An 18,730-nucleotide genomic window follows, 5' to 3' on the forward strand; every position below is an offset into this window, starting at 1 on the left:
GCTTCATTGACTAGGCCAAAGCCTTTGACTGTGTGGATCACAATAAACTGTGGAGAATTCTGAAAGAGATGGGAATACCAGACCACCTGACCTGCCTGTTGAGAAACGTATATGCAGGTCAGGAAGCAACAGTTAGAACTGGACATGGAACAACAGACTGGTTCCAAATAGGAAAAGGAGTGCGTCAAGGCTGTATATTGTCACCCTGCTTATTTAACTTCTATGCAGAGTACATCATGAGAAACGCTGGGCTGGAAGAATCACAAGCTGGAATCAAGATTGCTGGGAGAAATATCAATAACCTCAGATATGCAGATGACACCACCCTTATGGCAGAAAGTGGAGAGGAACTAAAGAGCCTCTTGATGAAAGTGAAAGAGGAGATTGAAAAAGTTGGCTTAAAGCTCAACATTCAGAAAACGAAGATCATGGCATCTGGTCCCATCACTTCATAGGAAATAAATGGGGAAACAGGGGAAACAGTGGAAACAGTGTCAGAGTTTATTTTTGGGGGCTCCAAAATCACTGCAGATGGTGACTGCAGCCATGAAATTAAAAGACAGGGAAGCCTGGCGTGCTGCAATTCATGGGGTCACAAAGAGTTGGACACGACTGAGCGACTGAACTGAACTGAGAACATATGTATTTGAACAAACTCACTGTTTTTCTAGACAGGTCTTTTATCGAATAAGAGTTTAAATAATAACCTGAAGCTTAGAATCCTTTTATTGTCACACATTTTGGGGAATTTAAAAATGTTATTGTAATTATTTTTCATTTCATTTCATTTCTCTCTCCTGATTTTGTGAAATATCTTCCTGTTGTTCATATGTATAATGTTAACTGTATGTATGTGTGTGTATATATATATATATATATATATACAGCAGACTTAACTACTAACCTTTGTAGATTTTATTAATATCTATTCTTTAATAATATCTGGAGTTTGTGGGACTTTTCTTGATTGGAAGTTAATGATCACTTAAAAGTCATTTATTTTTCACTTTGAATTAGACATTATGAGGAAATATTTGAAATATCAAACAGATAGTAAATACAGAGTTGTCTTTTACCCTATTGGGAATAATGTCAAGTGTGCAGCCCTGAAAACTACCAGCATACCTTGATGTTTTGGCAGGTGTTGGCTCTGAGAATTGTATCATTCTGTGCTTGGGTGAGTGTTTGCTGAAGCCATAATTTCATAAGTCCTACTATTCTTATCAGATTTTGGAATGTGATAGAATTATTTTCTTCAAGTAAATTGAACATTTGACTTTTACTTTTTCACATGCTAGGGAAGAAGTTTCCACCTGCTTAATGTGCTTTACAGATGACAATGGAAATAAGAAACCCCTCTTTCCTCTGATCCAGCAGGACACATGGGCAGTACACAGATAATAATAACAGCTCACTATCCAGCCTCTTAGACTGAGGGGCAAATGAAATCAACAGCTTTTGTTTATGTTACATATCTAAATGTAAGCCAGAGTTTTTACTAGAAGATGGAATAATTGCATAAACAAAGTTTTATTCCCTGGCTTATTCCTTGGCTAATATAAGAGCTATTTAGTATTCATGGCCACTCTCTTAGACAGTGAAAGGTTTTCCCCTAAAGACAACCACACAGAGAAAATCTACATTTCACATCTCCTATCATCTATATCCTAAGAGTATGTAATAAACTGAGAGAGAGGACTTTCATTAAATCCCAGGTGGAATAAAGTTGACAGAGGCGAAAAAGTGGAGTTGGAAATAATATTTAATGTTGCTTTAGAATTTTCTTTCTGAGTTTATTGATTCTCCAAGGTTCTTTTGAAGAAGGCCATCTTTAGCTCAACATGCATTATCCCCAAATCATGTATTTATTATCATGGTGCTATATGGGAAATTTCAATAGTTTTAATGTTATTAAACAAATTTAATTGTTCCATGTGACTTAGTTTTTTTCAAGGAAATTATAAGTTATTATAAAACTTTTTCAAGTGACTTGTGCAGGGTAGGTGGAAATAAAGTGGTAAGGTGTGATAAACTCTAGGAAATTCATTGATTATTCAGCAGTCATTTTTGTAGCATCCATTATGTTCTTGGGACTTCCCAAGTGGTGTTGGTGGTAAAGAATCTGCCTGCCAATGTAGGAGACACAAGAGGCCTGGATTCAATCTCTGGGTCAGGAAGATCCCCTGGAGAAGGGAATGGCAACCCACTCCAGTATTCTCGCCTGGAGAATCCCATGGACAGAAGAGCCTGGCGGTCTAGAGTCCATGGGGTTGCAAAGAGTCGGGCATGACTGAGCAACTGAACACACATATTATGTTCTTAACAAGTGGCAGGACTGGAATGCAATAGAGGGAACAAGAGAATAGTTCCTGCTGTAATAGAACAGGAGAAAGGAGATTTGATCTCATTTTCCTGGGACAAAGTGCTATACAGTATTTTACATCTTTTAAAACTTTGCTGTGCCTTTAGGCTATAATGTGCTGCTTAGCTTCTTGAATGTTTTATGTATAGGTTGTTGCATATAGACCCACAGCATATGCGCACATGCTTGTTTGTCCCTGTGGATGTTTCGTGACTGCAGCTATAGCAGTTGGACATGTTATGTCGGGACCTGGACCCAGTTTCAGGGGAGCACACATACACACCGAGCAAATTCTACCGTCTTAAATACCTGTAGTTACCTGGGGCTATTTGAGGGGATTGGAGTGGCGAGCCAAGAGAAAATGTTAAAACTGAACAGATGTGGGTGAATGAAATCCAATATTTGTTCATTTTAATCATATTTAGTTTTGCTTAATAAAATTTAGAAAACTCTCCAAATTGGGATGAGCTGATCTGGTTTCAGTGGCATTTGGTATTAATGACTGACCATCAATCCTGGGTATTTGCTTTCCTTTTGACCACAGATATGGAATCAGCATGTTAAATTTGTTTGTTTGGGATTTGTGTCCAAGAAAAGATTTTATTTAGACTTATTTATTCAGATTGTTAATAAAAAATCGAATTCAGTGTGACAGCTTTGAATTTTACATCCAGATGTAAAATTTAGATCTGACCAGCAAACTTGAACACAAGTGCATCTGTGTCAAGGAGAGATCAATCTTTCAAACATATAAGTGAGGTAAATATTTTGTTGAAGAGATTCTACCACCACGATGCCAGTTTACGGAGCCATTTCTCAGAAATGAGCAGACCATGTAATTCTGTATCCGTTAAGATCCAAAGTACTGTATTGTATTAGGCCGCAGTGGCTGAAGCTTTGAGAGCCAGGAGTAAGAGTGGATGTTAACATGACCAATTAGCTTCTTTCTGACAGCATCTTGGAATACATTGAAGCAGAGAGCGAACAGTATAAGAACTGTGAAATAGCCAAAGATATGAGAGACAGAGATCAGAAACAGTTCATTTGGCAGCAAACTTAGCTTATCCAAAGGATTTGGGATTTTATTTATTCTAAGCTCTCATAATATCATTTAGGTCAGTTTGTTTTTAATTGGAAACTAACCTAACAGTAAATAAAATTATATATAAAATGTGTGTGTTTATATATATACATATACATGTGTGTGTGTGTGTGTGTGTGTATATGATGTCTACATAGGAAAAATTTTAGTCTGACAATTTTTTTTATGTTACAGCATTATTAACAACAATAGCAGCTGCTTTGGACTGATCATTTATCGTGAGACTGACTTTTTTCATACATCACATCATATAAATTGTTCAAAATAGCATATGGTTGTATTATTATTTAAGTCTCTTTACAGATAAGCATTTAGACCTAGGGAGGTGTAGAAGGTGGTTTAAGGACAGCCTTACCACCATGTATGTGTCCGGGCATGCTAAGTTACTCAGTCATGTCCAACTCTTTTCAACCCCATGGACTTGCAGCCTTCCTCGGTCCTCTGTCCATAGGATTCTCCAGACAAAAATACTGGAGTAGGTTGCCAGGCCCTCCTCCAGGGGATCTTCCTGACCAGGTATCCAACCCATGGTTTTATGTCTCCTGCACTGGCAGGTGGGTTCTTTACCGCTAGTGCCACCTGGTGAATTACCTCAATCTCAGTCTTAATCAATCTTAGCTTCTCTTCTTTACTGGACCATGTGCTACAAGGCCTTATATAGATTAAGACCACATCCACTCGATCATTCATCAAATAGTTCTGCCTGTGGTCTTGGACATTCTTTAGGCCAAAATCAATGTGAATTCAAGATGAAAAGAAACCTGTTACTCCACCCAACGAGCCCCCATTGATTTTGCTATTTTAAAATTATCTCTCCACCTGAATGTTATTTTCCATGTTCTTTCTGAGGAATGTCACCCAACTCAGTAGCTTCATTTGCCATCTCTGTGTTGACAGTTATAAAAGGTATGTTTCTAAGACCACTTTCCCAAGCTCCAGTTTCAGATACTATATCAGATGGGGTCCAGCCAGGAGTACAGAAAGAGTACTGTTTCAAAAAGAGGAAATTTAATGTAGAAAATTATTTTCATAGGTGGTGAAACTTAGAAGAGCAAAAATGGGAAGATATAACTCTGAGATTAATACACTCAGCAAGAAGTAATCTTTATTGAGTGTTGTTTTTTTTTTTTCCCCCTAGTTGTAAGTGAAAGACTTTCAACTCAAATTAACTTAAGCAGAGGAGGGAGTGCACTGGAACATTGACCTGAGAGGAAATTAATTTGGTTTAACTCATTGGAATCAGAGATAGAGGAGCAAGTAGCTGATGCTTAGGAAGTAGAACTAGGTCTTAGTTTCCTCAGGACACATTCATTCATTCTCGTTCATTCTCATTCTTTCCCTCTCTCATTCCCTCACCACTTCTCCTTCTCCCTTTTCTGCCTCTCTCCTTTCTTCTCTAATTCCTTTCCCCCTGTCCCATGTTTATTTGACTTTATTCCACAGACTGAATGTCTCTCCAAATATCAGAGAAGATGCCAGACATGGTCATTTTCTTCCAGCTAAACCTCTTGTTAGAAAAATAACTATTATATTTAATAACTCATATCAAGATATATCAAATTCTTAATCCAATATGAAGGACTTGCCAATTGGAACAAATATTACCAAAAAATGTTGTTATGTGGAATGGCCAGCCCTGTGTCAAATGCCTGCTCTTGAGGCAAGGAGGTGAGAATGAAATTGAGGAAGCAAGGCTTCCTAAATGAAGGGATTGTAGCCAGGCAAAAATATCGTATGTCCACACAACATTACTACTATTGTTACATTGTCTATGGAAAAACAGGGAGCCCCTGGTATTATAAATACTGTAAATATTTCAAGCCCTGTTCTATATTGATTAATAACAATAGTCGATCTAAACTCCACCTGTTTTTATTTTTCCTTGTTTTCTGTGGTTGTCCTTTCTCACTATGGCATTGACTTCTGGAGTTCTGTGTGAGGGCTATGCAAAGCTCATCATATTTCAGAAACCAAAAGCTTCTAGTGAGCTAAAATATGTATTCCAGGACTTGTAAGCAAGAATTCTCATATAAAACAATCTTAGTTTCTTCATTTTCCTTATCAAAAAATAATGCATCAAATAAAGATCATTTATTGAATGCTGACTACATGCTAGATCCTCTTTTCTAAATTAAAAAAGACTAACATTCTTTTAAATTTAGCATGAATCTTTTTGTAACTTTATTAGAAGATATTTCCTCATTTTTCAAAATTCTTCAAAGCTACATGTCTGTATGCATTCATATGTGGAATACGTTTATTCAGCAGATGTTTATTGAATGGTGTCAGCTGATGGTGATTATTATTAAGTGAGCAAATACTTATTACAAAGGCACCATTTGGGATAGTTATCAAGGTGTTTGACTTTTATTCAGCACCTAATGACAGTATATACATTCTAATTGTCTCAGAACAGTAAGAAGACAGATTTTAAATTGATTATAAAACCTCGGCACATCTAATTGCTAAATCCCCCAATATTTTACATCCCACAGATATAAATATGATTAGCTTTCTGTCATTCTGAAAAACTATAAGCATGAGGATTATTTTTTTCTTTCTTTTTTTTGCCTCTGAAGGTAGCTTACTTTATTTTTGTACACTGTTCTTCCATAATTCATTTTAACCACATTCCTTAAATGTCAGGTTCGTTTTTTCCTTATATCTTATATTTTGAGTTGCTGACAAATAAAGGGGTAGGCCGTTAAGGAAAAGGCATTAACTCCAGAACTAACCGTGCTTCTATAGTCAAGCAGGCTTCCCAGCAGGAGTTCATTAGTGGGTGTGGTTCCGGGTCTGAATCACTCATCTGGTTGCTTTTGTTTCCTAAAGCATTTTGCTACAGGCACAGCTTTATTCTTTTGTTAGATTTCATTTAATTCCTCTTTAATTTATTCATCTATGAAATAAAAACAAAAGCTTCTATTACTGGTGTCATCCCAGAGCTGCTTTAAGTATGAATAAGTATAGCTAATGCTAAATTTCTAAATTAAAAGAATAATGGCACTTAAATTATTTCTGCCTTTTCTGTTTAATGGCTTGTAAGTGGCAAGGAGTTCTTGCAAGTGGACAGTTTTACATTTAGAGTTAAAGGGATTGCATAAAGTTTGAGTCATCTTGAGATTTTTTTTGTCCAGTTGAAGGGTAGAGTCTGTGAAGGGATGAGGTTTTTAATTCTAGTTTCCAGAAATTGAGATTTTCAAAGTGACAGTATTGATAAAATTTGTTTTTTTCCCTCTATCAGCATGTCTGTTGGAAATTACCAGGGAGTCTAGATCCCACTGGGTGGTTATGAAAAATCTGTCAAATTGGTTAGATTGTTCAGTAATATAATGACATTAGTTAACTAAATTGCTTCCTTAATGAGGGCATATTAACATTGAGTTTTAAAGTGATAGCCTGAAGATTTTTAGATTTATGTAGATGAGGAGATTTGACAAATGAAAACGAGTAGAACAAAGTAAAAATTTTTTGCTAAGCAGTTATAAAACATCTTTGTTTGTGTGAGGTTCTTATGATAACTCCCTGAGAGGTCTAAGCTGTTTGGCTCATATGACAACACATATTCTTTACCCAAGGTCATGATTTGAAAGGATGGGAGATAAAATGTAGCCTGCTTTCCTCTTAGTCTTCAAGTCCTTTTAGCTGCCCATAGCTTGGATCAATTCCTCACCAGTCTTATCTGCAGTTAAAGAAACCTAAAGAATCTTTGGTTATCGGTTCATCAGGAAGTCAGCCTACTGCTATCTCTTCTTTAATTACAAACTCCAATCAGGACTTTTCTTCATTGTTTAGGTCTAAGCTCCTGGTTTATGTGTCAGTGTCAGTTTCTGGGCACCTGGATTATTCTCATGTGTCTTTATCCATGGTGTGGTTCCTTATCGGATCTAATTCCTTGAGAACTGTGATCCTGACTGTCACCCAAGTCTATAGTCCGTGTGACAACAATCCTGATTAATACTCCATGACTATCTCAGCATCCATCACCTCAGCCAGGTTGTCTGCTTTACTGTCTTCTGCTGACTTCTCTGATGCTCTGTGCTTCCTTCCTGATGGTTCTGTTGGGCTCTGGGCTGCTGCCTGTCCACCTGCCTGGACTTCTTGTACTGCCTGCAGTGGGAACCCACTCTGATCATCTCTTGCCTGTTAAAGTTCTCGAAGTTATAGCCACACCTAGTGAACCCTAGTTAAATGACAGCTGTTGCGTTGACAACAGAAGCCTACCTGTTCTTTAGCCATTTTGCCTCTAGCTTTTACTATTGTATTTTTTTTTACAACTTTGGAAACTTATTTCATACAGAGGTGGAGAGTACTAAACAAGAGATCAATGAGAGTCTTGTCTGGCTGGGACAGCCCATCTCCTTTCATAAGTTGTGAGAATTTACCCAGGTGACTGTGATAACATGAATGATATATTACACTTATCTAGCCCTCACTATATGCCTGATTCTTTTCTAAGTACTTTTTGGATATTAATATACATACAGTAGATTACAAAATCTACCATCAACAGAAGGGAGGCAGCATCACATTAAGGTGCAATAGGACAGTCCAGTCTCTTAGATTTCACTAAGCTGTATGTCATTTGAGCCTATCCTCACATCTCAGCATTGCCAGCATTCAGCTTTGGGAGAAAAAGTAAATGTTACAATTGTACAAATTCTACGAGTAAATATGAAGAAGGAAATGTGTACAGCTCTACCTAATTCTGTCAACAGTACTGAGATGAAAGTGAAATGTCCAAATATAAAAGGGAACCTAGGATGTTAGTGGGAGAAGGCAATGGCACCCCACTCCAGTACTCTTGCCTGGAAAATCCCATGGACAGAGGAGCCTGGTGGGCTGCAGTCCATGGGGTCGTGAAGAGTCAGACACGACCGAGCGACTTCCCTTTCACTTTTCACTTTCATGCATTGGAGAAGGAAATGGCAACCCACTCCAGTGTTCTTGCCTGGAGAATCCCAGGGATGGGGGAGCCTGGTGGGCTGCCGTCTATGGGATCGCACAGAGTCGGACACGACTGAAGTGGCTTAGCAGTAGCAGGATATTAGTAGGTGGTAACACCTATGGGTTAAAACAGGAAAACAAAACCCAGGATATTAGAGAGTTGTAAACACAAATACCTCTCCTGTTAGGGTAAAAAAGAGGGAGACAAATGCAGTCCAATATGATGAGATACTTATAATATTCTTACATGTTAAACTGATCATATTTTATTCTCATTTATTTTCTTTGTTATTTTCAAAAGGATTCTAACTGAATGTGTACTGATGTGTTGGTAATGAATATGAAAAAAATAATGGGAATGTTTATAATAGCTCAACCCTCATGGAAATGACAGTCTGTTGGATGATGTGGATGAGGAAGCAGGCAGTTACAGTGCAGAATGGCAAGTGCAATAGCACAAACTGGGCTTTGTATTCAGACAATCCTGGGTTCAAATCCCAGCTCCAGCACATACTAACAGGGTTACTTTGGACAAATTATTTACTCTCTATTGACCTCAGTTTCTTTGTCTATGAGCTTCCCTGGTGGTTCAGACGGTAAAGCGACTGCATACAATGCGGGAGGCCTGGTTAAATCCCTGGGTTGGGAAGATCTCCTGGAGAAGGAAATGGCAACCCACTCCAGTTTTCTTGCCTGGAAAATCCCATGGATGGAGGAATCTGGTAAGCTACAGTCCGTGGGGTTGTCAAGAGTCGGACACGACTGAGCAACTTCACTTTCTTTCTTTGTTTATAAAATGGACATGATAATTGTACCTGACAGTTGTGTGGGCTACATTAAGTTCAAGTCTAATACACTGTATCAAGATATACTGATATCTCCACTTCACTTGGCACTTAGGGCAGGGATATTAGTTGGGAAATTATGTAATATAGTCTCTTTTATAGAATTATAAAATACTAAAATCTTTGAAAAATGGAAAATTTTGGGAACTATACTATGGCAACTTCACAGAAAGAATTACAAGAGGAGGAGGAAGAGGAAAAATCAGCTTTGATATATTGAGTCTGCAGACCTTTGAACCATGACATCCATATTTCCAGTTAGGTTTTGGATATAAAGATTTGTGATGTATGGTGTATATGGGATTGGACAAATTCAAGTGGGAATGATCAACATGATTCATTGTATCTAGAACTATGAGAGTAGGTGACATCATCTAGAGTGTTGAGAGAGAGAAGAGGACAGAATCCAACCATTCATTGATCTTTCTATCCATGTATCCATCCTAAATTTGTCAGACATCTTTTCATTAATTTATTGACCCATCATGAAGCACCAGAGATATAAAACTCAGCACACTGATCAGCACTCTATTCTCCCATAGGATTTTAACTAAGATACAGGTTCAGCTCAGCCCAGACCGATGTTTATTTGTCTCTTTCATAAGATTATGAGTAAATTCTTTAAGGAATGCAGGTTCTTTCAGTCTCTTTACCGTCCAATAACCCTAGGTTACGGACTTCATGCATATGGCACAAGGTAGTTGACTTTATGTCCACAGTCTAATCTGGGGATGGAGAAAGATAGGAAATGGTATAACTTGGAAGTTTACCATATCACTTTCACTCATATCCTAATTCCAGGAAAAAAAAAAATCACACTTTGTCTCATTTAGTTTTAAAGGAGATTCAAAATGGAGTCTTATTTTACGTGGCCATAAGACCAGCTACACAATTTATGAAGGAAAGGAGAAGACATATGTTGAAGAACTGTAATTCTTCACATACAGAGTGTATGTTCCAGTTGGAGTTCCAGTCAAGTGAATTGACAATTACCATAAATTATGGAGGTTACAACTATAGGATGTGATGGGTATTCTTAGGTTTTCCACTGTAGAGGAAGGTCTCTGCTCCCAAAATGAGCCCTGGAGAGTTTCCTGTATCAATGTTTTCTGTCCTTTATTCTTTACATTTATCATTTCTTCAGAGTAAATACATTTTGAAGAAAAATATCAATAATTAATTCATCCCAAAATGTTTATTACTAATCACTTTATCCCCTTCCCCTTGTCTTTATAATTCTAGAATGTCTTCATGTATTTAACTGGGGGGTTTATAGGCTGACCTGGAAAGATATTTTTCAGACAAATTAGCTAATCTGAAAATCAAGTTTATTACTAAGATTTGAAGCTTCCAAGAAAGTACTGATTGAAATGCTACTAAAATTAATCCATCAGTCATATGGATGTGTACTGATAAAGACAAAAAAAAATTTGCCCTAATTTCCTGATCATTAAAATAATCTTGTAGTGAAGGTGGTATAATACCTTGGAAGAAAGTAGAATACAATTTCTAGGCAAGCAAGTTCCTAGAACTAATTGCTTATTCTTAGCTCATCATGGAGCTGGGCATCTTGACAACAAATATTTCTATCAGGTTGGTTTAATTTTGAAGAACTAAAACTCTTACGAGTTACTTAAGATTACCTTTCTTCAAACTAAACAGATCAAGCCTTGGTAAATGATTCTAGAAAGAAAATCTATTCGGCATAGAAACATAGGGAGCTTCCCGGTGTTTCTCAACAAAGATGTCTCTGGGCTTGATAAACTATGGGAAAGCCTCAGGAAATTTGAGATTAACAATAACACTATAAATGCAGATTATCTCATTAAGAAAGATAATTTGATTTCTGTCTCACTGTATCTACCTGGTTTTTTTGCCATCTTGTATTCATTAAGGATTTTTATGACTTGTAATTTTCCCTGCTGAATTAAATTGTTTCTCTGCACATTTCTTAAAATTTCTGAGTCATTTTTTCAAGCATTTAAGCTTAATAATTTTGTCTATCCATAGGTGTAAGACTATCATTATAGCACTGAAAATAACAGATCATATATTTAATTGCCAGTCATTTAAGCTTTTTTTCCCTTTAAGTGATATTTTATGAAATACTATATAAATTCAGAACATCAGCATTATGATTCATTTAAATTTGGCAGCTTTTGGTAATTTCTCAGTATATGATATCTGTATATGATATTGAGTATTTATTGCTTTTTAACAATCACATTCAAGACCTTACCTACATATTTTAATAGCATATTTTCCATCTTCTCACAATATTATTTTCATTCAATTAGAATTTTATTTCAACAGTAATTTCATTGTTGAAGTTCCGAAGTCATTACTGCTTGACATCCAGCTATGTGACACTAGGCAAATTACGGAAATTTTTCCAGCCTCAGTTTCCTCATTTGTAAAGAATGATACTCCTGCATAATTTACAGGGTTGTGGCTTTAAATGAAGTAGTCCTAATAATCCTTATCAAGTACATAGAAAAGTATCTGGTATGTAATAAAACAAATAAATAAAAACTATTATTACTAATACTGTGATCACAGAAAATAAGAGAACAAATTCAGCATTCTTCTCCAAAAAAAGTTTTAGCTATTATTTTTAATATTCAATGTGTAGTATAAAGAGGAGAGAAGTAACTTACTTAGAAAAAAAATACTTAAACTTCTAAAAAACCATTAGAATATTACAGATAACTTAGTATAAGGGAAATTAATTATGAGCTGTATTGTTTTGAAAGAACACATTCAACCATTAAAATAATTCAAAAATTTGAGTAAGGTTAATTACGTTACTTTTGACAACATATTTTTAAATGAAGGATTTTTAATCCTTTCAAAAACATGTTCAAAACATATTTGTTTAATTTAATACCATGTGTAGTGGACCCTCAACTCCTGTCCAATGAGTAAAAACCACTATATTATACCTTAAATTGAAAGCGCACCACAGCCACTATTGACTTCCGCTGCTAAAATTAGAGTCTGCTATTTTCAACTTTCTCCCTGTTGTATTAGAATTTGCCTTGTCCTGAAACCAGTAAGAGGCTTTTTACTTACTTTCTACTGCAGGGAAGGATTTCAGTTGGTTCCATGGCTTTTAGTCAAGTATCACTTTATTTCTCAGCCAACAATTCAGACTTGTGGGGATCACCCATAATTTAACTGCTGGAAAATCTACGACTTGGGAATGTCACACATACACAAACATTTTACAAGGTTGTGCTGATCTTCATAAAAAGAGTGAAATTCTACTAGTTTAATACCTTGTAAGTATTCTGCTTTGGAGGTTTTCTCCAACCAAGAGAGAAGGCTTTCCAATTTATTGTAATATTTCCTCAGTGGTGTATATGTATATATTAACATAAATACATGTTTAAAAAGTTTGCATATGTATGTATGAATGGGTACAATTAGGACTATATGTCCATGGAATTTATTTCTTTGTTCGAATCACACTGATTCATATGTAGCCATAAAATCTACAACACATTTTTAAGTGAGTTCTCTTGGCCTCAATTTTCTCTTGGAAGAGCTAAAGCTTATATCTTGAAAGGGGTTATCAGAAGGACTAACTGAGGTAACAGGTATAAAATACCTAGTTAGTGCCTGAGTGAGTAGGTGCTTAATAATGGCTTGATTTCTTCCCTTCCATCTTTCCTATGCCTTTATTTTTACAAAACTTCTGGCCCAAATCATGCTTTAACTACCATGGGGTTGCTTCTTTCATTTCTAAAATCATCATGTAATTTATTCTCACTTTTAATCAAAAGCAGACAAGTAAATTTCATAATACTGTTTCAGAGATTTTCCAGTTGTGAACATGATGAGCTGCCCTAAAGACAACTTCCCTGGTGGTGCAGTGGTTAAGAATCTGCCTTGCAATGCAGGGGACGTGGGTTCAATCTCTGATTAGGAGACTAAGATCCCACATACAGCAAAGCAACAAAACCAGCCTGCTGCAACTATGAAAGCCCACGTAGTATAACTAGAGAGTCCATGTGCCTCAACAAAATATCCTGCATGACCCAATGAAGACCTGATGCAGTTAAATACATAAATATTTTGGACTTCCCTGATAGCTCAGTTGGTAAAGAATCCTCCTGCAATGCAGGAGACCCCCGTTCAATTCCTGGGTCAGGAAGGTTCCCTAGAGAAGGGATAGGCTACCCACTGCAGTGTTCTTGGACTTCCCGTGTGGCTCAGCTGGTAAAGAATCCACCTGCAATGTGGGAGACCTGGGTTTGACCCCTGGATTGGGAAGGTCCTCTGGAGAAGGGAAAGACTACCCACCCCAGTATTCTGTCCTGGAGAATTCTATGGACTGTATAGTCCATGGGGTCGCCAAGAGTCAGACAGGACTGAGCTACCTTCACTTTCACCCTAAAGATAGGCATTAATATCAATAGAAAAATGAAATTATGAAGTGAACATATTTTTATGTTCGTTTTTATTGCATTTATGAAAATAGTGTAGATATAATGTATATTAATGGATGAGAGTTTTGCTAAAATGACAAATAACTTCATGATGTTTCCTCTTTGGACACTGATGAAGATGGGCTACAACTTTTACTTACTACCATCATGTGGAGACCTTTATGTTCTGCTTCTCTCTTTGCTAAGTTGTCATGTTCATTTATCTCCATTGGCATCTCTGGTACAGTAAGGTGGTCTTAGTTACAATCCCTCTGCTCTTCAAAAATATGCTACTGTTTTGCATGTCTCAACTCTGTTGGCTGTCAGGCCCTGTAGACTTTTCCTTGTCTTCCAAGACTTTTTGCTTTGTACTTAATGTTTGGAATTATTTATAGCTAATGCTGATGAAGGCAATGGCACCCCACTCCAGTACTCTTGCCTGGAAAATCCCATGGATGGAGGACCCTGGAAGGCTGCAGTCCATGGGGTTGCTGAGGGTCGGACACGACTGAACGACTTCACTTTCACTTTTCACTTTCATGCATTGGAGAAGGAAATGGCAACCCACTCCAGTGTTCTTGCCTGGAGAATCCCAGGGACAGGGCATCCTGGTGGGATGCCATCTATGGGGTCGCACAGAGTCGGACACAACTGAAGTGACTCAGCAGCAGCAGCAGCAACGCTGATGAAATTGATCTAGAGCTTAAAATTGGTTTCACCTAGGCATGGCTACTGGGCATGGCTACTGCTATGCAAAACTTTAGTTTGCTTTGAGGCTTTTGCTATATTGAATCCCACGGTTGGTTTGCTGAATTGTTGGAGGGCAGACAATATATGCTTAAAATTCTTGTAATAATAAAGTTGGACATTTCTGGGAAATCTCCTCCAGACCAATAACAGGTCTGGGACTAAAAGTTGGACATAGCAGAGATGTCTGTATTGGACATTTCTGGGAAATCTCCTCCAGACCAATAACAGGTCTGGGACCAAAAATTGGACATAGCAGAGATGTCTGTAGCTGGAGTCATCTTCATCCAGCATTGCCATGACATCCGAAAGAGGTCTTCTGTGTGACGAAGTAGTCCACATAATTCCACCATATCTGACTTACCATGTTCATTAGAAGGAACCTCAGTTAAAACCAGCAAACAAAAAGTGTAGTTTGTCCAATAGGAAGTTTTTACGGGCTGAGTATAAACATTTTCTCTGTAAAATATTGAAAATCTGCTATTTGTCCCACATCCATATGGCTTTTACGTGTGTGTGTGCTTAACTGCTCAGTCGTGTCTGACTCTTTGTGACCCCATGGACTGCAGTTCGCCAGGCTCCTCTGTCCATGGGATTCTCCAGGCAAGAATACTGGAGTCAGTTGCCATGCCCTCCTTTAGGGCATCTTCCCAACCCAGGGATTGAACCCAGGTCTCCAGCATAGCAGGCAGGCTCTTTACTGCCTGAGCCACCAGGGAAGCCCAAGAAGACTGGAGTGGGTAGCCTATCCTTCTGGAGGTGATCTTCCCAGCCAAGGAATTGAACTGGGGTCTCCTGCATTGCAGGTGGATTCTTTACTAGCTGAGCTACCAGAGAAGCCCATTGCTTTTATTCCATTTCATTTAGTGGCTTTTGGCTATATCTTTTAAATTTTTATTTTATTGTGGTAAGAACACATAACACAAAATCTACCCTCTTAATAGCTTTTTAGGAATACAGTACAATATTGTTAACCACAGACACAATGTTGTACAGCCGATCTTTAGAATTTGCCTTGCATTACTGAAACTTGATCTCAGTGGCAGCTCCCCATGTTCTGCACCCCATCCCTTGCAAGCATCATTCTACTCTCTGCTTCTATGAGTTTGACTATTTTGGAAAATTTATATAAGTGTAAACAGTGTCAGACTTTATTTTTTGGGGCTCCAAAATCACTGCAGATGGTGACTGCAACCATGAAATTACAAGATGCTTACTCCTTGGAAGAAAAGTTATGACCAACCTAGATAGCATATTCAAAAGCAGAGACATTACTTTGCCAATAAAGGTCCGTCTAGTCAAGGCTATGTTTTTTTCTGTGGTCATGTATGGATGTGAGAGTTGGACTGTGAAGAAGGCTGAGTGACGAAGAATTGATGCTTTTGAACTGTGGTGTTGGAGAAGACTCTTGAGAGTCCCTTGGACTGCAAGGAGATCCAAGCAGTCCATTCTGAAGGAGATAAGCCCTGGGATTTCTTTGGAAGGAATGATGCTAAAGCTGAAACTCCAGTACTTTGGCCACCTCATGTGAAGAGTTGACTCATTGGAAAAGACTCTGATGCTGGGAGGGATTGGGGGCAGGAGGAGAAGGGGACGACAGAGGATGAGATGGCTGGATGGCATCACTGACTCGATGGACGTGAGTCTGAGTGAACTCTGGGAGTTGGTAATGGACAGGGAGGCCTGGCGTGCTGCAATTCATGGGGGTCACAAAGAGTCAGAGATGACTGAGCGACTGAACTGACTGACTGACTGAATCAGATAGTATTGATCCTTTTGTGACTGGTTTATTTCACTTAGCAGATTGTCCTCCAGTTTCAGCCTTATTTAAGTGTTGTAAATGGCAAGATTTCCTTCTTTCTATGGCTGAATAAAATTTCTTTGTTGATGCCATATTTTCTTTATTGATTCATCCTTTAATGGACATTTAGGTTGTTTTCACATCTTGGCTACTCTGAATAACGCTACAGTGAACATGAGAGTGCTAATATCTCTTTGAGATTCTGATTTCAAATCAGACTATTATTGAAAAAAAGACCACTGTTTTCAAGGATGTGCAGAAATTGAAATCATTGTACACTGTGGATGAAATTATAAAATGATGTATTTAGTTCAGAAAACAGTGTGGAGATGCCTAAAAAATTATTAATAGAATTACCATATGATCTAGCAATCCTTTGTCCTTTTCACTGGATAACAGCATGTTCATCTCAGTATATAACCTTGATGCTAGGCATGAGCATGTCATAAAGCTTGGCCAAGCTCATGGTTCTCTTTCATTCAGCTGCAGGGAGGCACATTAGAGCTAATGAAAGAACTTCCTGGATTTCTTTTCAATTATTCTTTGAATAGAGAAGCTCTCTTTCCATGGTTGTGTCTGATAGAGTAAAATGAAATTCTGTGGTCGTTGACCATTATCTTTACCAACTTGCCATTAGTAGGAGAGAGCTTGTCTGAGAATGGAGTGAACAGAGGAGAAAGCAAGATGTATGTGAATCTGTGGATTTTCCCATGCCTGCTATTTTCACATCTAATTAAGTGTCCTAATGTTCATTTTAATTGGGGAGTGGCATCTTATCATATTGGTGTGCCATAATTTATCAATTGCTTATTATTTAATATATTGTCTGAGATTAATCATCATGTGTATGTGTTTGGTACTTTCAAAAGATAGACGGGTGGCATTGGTTATTCAAAGTATGTAAAAATTTTCTAAGACTCTTCATATGGTAGGCAGTGCATTTACTGTGGACTTCCCAGGTAGCTCATGGTAAATATTTCACCTGCAATGCAGGAGACATGGGTTCGATTGCTGTTTTGGGAAGATCCCCTGGAGGAGGAAATGGCAACCCAGTCCAGTAATCTTCCCCAGGAAATCACATGATCAGAGAAGCCTCATGGGCTTTAGTTCATGGGGCTGCACAGAGTCCAACACAACTGATCATGCATGCACAGTACACTTACTATCTTGCTTTTTGCTTGGGCATTCTGTTTTAGGATTCTGATGTATGTTCCCTGGTCAGAATGTTGACAAACTGTTATGAATAAGTTTAAACATAGATTGAATGAATTTTTTTCTTATAAATGTTAAGAAACAGGAATTGATTCTAACGTAGTGTTAAATAATCCAAAAAGCTGATGTGTTGCACAGCAGCATGTGGGCTAAGTGGGATCTTCAGGCATCTCTCTTGTGTGATAGGCTTTTGTGCTTTAGAAAGCTCTCAGTACAGTGGACAACCTGAGCATGTTTATATAGTGTATAATACAAGTTATAGACCCTTGAGAGTGAAAAAGCTGGCTAGCCTTGGCTCAGACTACCAGCCTGTCTGACTCCACCCTCTTGATCACTGCACTCCTTTTCCCCTAAGAGTGGAGTGTGTGTGTGTGTGTGTGTGTGTGTGTGTGAGTGCACGTGTGTGCACATGTGCACACACACTCAGTCCTGTCAGACTCTTTGTGACTCCATGGACTGTAGCCCAGCAGGCTCCTCTGTCCATGGGATTTCCCAGGCAAGAATACTAGAGTGGTTTGCCATTTCCTTCTTCAGAGGATCTTCCTGAGCCAAGGATGGAAACTGTGTCCCTTGTGTCTCCTGCATTGGTAGGCAGATTCTTTACCACTGTGCTACCTGGGAAGCCCAAGAGTAGAGAGGGGATATCAATAAAGCTCAAGGTACATGTAACCACCACCCTTCCCAACACATATGCTCATAGTGTGATGAGAGTTAGGCCTACCTGCTGTCATCTTGAGTTTCACTAACCTGGCTCTCAGGGAGGCCTCCCTATGACTCTTTTCATTGCTTCCCCTCAGCCACTCCCCTTTCCAGGTTCATAGCTCTTGACTCTCTGTCACCTACTCACATCCTGAACTATGTCCTTGCAAAGCAACCAACTTCTAGTTGAAGAGGCAATGCTAATTGCATTTATATAAGTGTGGAAAATGGGCTCATCATTGTTGATACCATCTAATTGCAAAAAATGTAAAACTGGATGTTTTAGTAGAGGAAATTATAATAACTTTGCAAAAAAAATGAAAAGAAAAGAAATCTCATTCTTACTATAGCTGTTCCATGTACTATCTGTAGGATCTTTGTTGAATTACTTTATACTTCTCAAGTCTTTGTCAGCTTTTGCAATGAAGGAGACCAGCAGAGAAGAAGCTTCTTTCAGATACCTAGAAAGGGTATTGATTTTCCAATAGCAAATACATCAGATTATTGCTGTTCTTTACATGCCCTGCGGCCCATGAGTAGGCTGGGGAAAAGAAACATCAGTGCAGAAGGGATTCGAGAATACAG

The 18,730-nt window shown here is 38.1% G+C and overlaps 1 protein-coding gene and 1 long non-coding RNA gene across 5 annotated transcripts in view; both read left to right on the forward strand.

Annotated features, from left to right (window-relative positions):
• GPC5 (glypican 5) overlaps positions 1-18,730 on the forward strand; it is a 710,259-nt gene that overhangs the window by 194,537 nt on the left and 496,992 nt on the right. The gene's annotated exons all lie outside the window — the stretch shown is intronic.
• The window catches only part of LOC129624618 (uncharacterized), a 52,308-nt gene continuing 37,879 nt past the window's right edge, over positions 4,302-18,730 (forward strand). For both annotated transcript variants that reach the window (XR_008701069.1, XR_008701068.1), the window contains exon 1: positions 4,302-4,370. This is a non-coding gene — a long non-coding RNA (uncharacterized LOC129624618). The remainder of the gene's footprint in view (positions 4,371-18,730) is intronic.

This window comes from Bubalus kerabau, chromosome 12 (genome assembly GCF_029407905.1).
Source record: "Bubalus kerabau isolate K-KA32 ecotype Philippines breed swamp buffalo chromosome 12, PCC_UOA_SB_1v2, whole genome shotgun sequence".
Taxonomy (NCBI): Eukaryota; Metazoa; Chordata; class Mammalia; order Artiodactyla; family Bovidae; genus Bubalus; species Bubalus kerabau.